We start from the raw sequence: 1,545 nt of genomic DNA, 5'->3' as shown, positions 1-1,545 counted from the left end.
ATATTTCTTATTCAGATGACTGAATATCAATAGAGAATCATTCACTATTTTAAATCTCGTATGTAATGCAGGATATCGCGATCAAATAATTCCCTAATTGTTTCGAGCAATGTATTGAATTCAACGTCACAAACACACACATGCAAGAATCTATTTGCAATTCGCATTGACTTGAACGATATTTCATCTGGTCACACCATATCCGTCATGCGGAATTTTGTTTTTCTTTTTATTTTGCATTTACTCACCGAAACGACTTGCAGTCAGAGCCGGCCACGTTCCGCTTCAACTCTGTAACAAAAAATTCACATTCGTTTATGAGATCAGACCAACGAGTGCGGGCGAGTAAAATTGTAGTTTACCCTTTGCGATCGTAATTCAAGTCGAGTCGGAAATTATATCCCAGCTCTAGATCGCCAAGAGTCAAACAGAGGATTATAGTAAATTTGTAAACTTACCTTCAAGCCGACTCTGCTTGGCCCGAACCGAATCCTTCGGTGCGGCACCCGCGTCCGCCGAATTGCTGTTGTTTTCCGCACAACTGAAACAGAAAAATAATTTCCCGGTTAATAACCTGCGGTAGAGAGAGAATATCTTGGATCGGGCGAATCGAAAATACGGAAATATTTTGATGTGGGATTTTTATCTCAATATTTATATTTCAATATTGAAGATTTAAATGAGACATGAAACTTTCAAGAGAGCTGATGAGGAACAAGTTGCAAAGGCAAAGATCGTAAAGGGTTGAACACAGATGTATAGGAAACTTGTAAACTTTACCTTCCGATCGACTCTGCTTGGCCCGAACCGGATCCACCGGTACGGCATCCGCATCTGCCGGATTGTTGTTACTTTCCGCAACAACTAAAACAGAAATGTAGTTTTCCCAGTTGATAATCTGTGGTGGAGAGAGAATATCTATGATCGAGGTAAATCGGAAATACGGAAATATTTTGATATGGGATATTTATCTCAATATTTTAGTTCCAACATTGAAAATTCAAATGAGACATGAAGCTTTCAAGAAAGCTGATGAGGAACAAGTTGCAAAAGCAAAGATGTTAAAGGGTTGGACAAAGATGTGTAAAAAACTTGTAAACTTTACCTTCCGGCCGACCCTGCTCTGCCCGAACCAGATCCTCCGGTGCGGCATCAGCGTCCCCGGACTTGCTTCTCGCAACGTCTGGAACAAAAATTTAACGTTCCTGGTTGGTAAGCAGCGATAGAGAAAGAATGTTTGATCGGAATGAATGGAGAATATTCGCTACGGTTTTTTTCTTCATTGACATTGAAAGTCTAGATAGGACATGGAGCTCTTGAAAGAGCTGACGAAAAAAGATGACAACAAGAAACGGAGACAACAGTTGTGTGCTCTCGAAAATATTCTTTTACAAATGGACATTTAAATTTGAATCCCGTAAGGAGAGTAAGCAAACTTGAAATTTTGTAATGCTTGACGCAAATTTTGTGATACCATTATTTTTGGAGAAGATACAAATAAAATGATATAATTTGATTTTGGTTTATTTTTATTTGGTTAAATTA

At 38.6% G+C, this 1,545-nt stretch overlaps 1 long non-coding RNA gene across 1 annotated transcript; it reads right to left on the bottom strand.

The window, feature by feature from the left end:
- Positions 1-268: 268 nt before the first annotated feature.
- Positions 269-811, bottom strand: LOC112588093 (uncharacterized). Its single transcript, XR_003112545.1, has 3 exons — positions 781-811; positions 459-541; positions 269-291 (listed from the first exon to the last, which is right to left on the bottom strand). It is a non-coding gene; the product is annotated as an uncharacterized LOC112588093 (long non-coding RNA).
- Between the last annotated feature and the right edge of the window lie 734 nt (positions 812-1,545).

This window comes from Harpegnathos saltator, unplaced genomic scaffold (genome assembly GCF_003227715.2).
Source record: "Harpegnathos saltator strain DR-91 unplaced genomic scaffold, Hsal_v8.6 scaffold149, whole genome shotgun sequence".
In the NCBI taxonomy this organism is placed as follows: Eukaryota; Metazoa; Arthropoda; class Insecta; order Hymenoptera; family Formicidae; genus Harpegnathos; species Harpegnathos saltator.
This window is presented reverse-complemented; position numbering and strand designations above follow the sequence as displayed.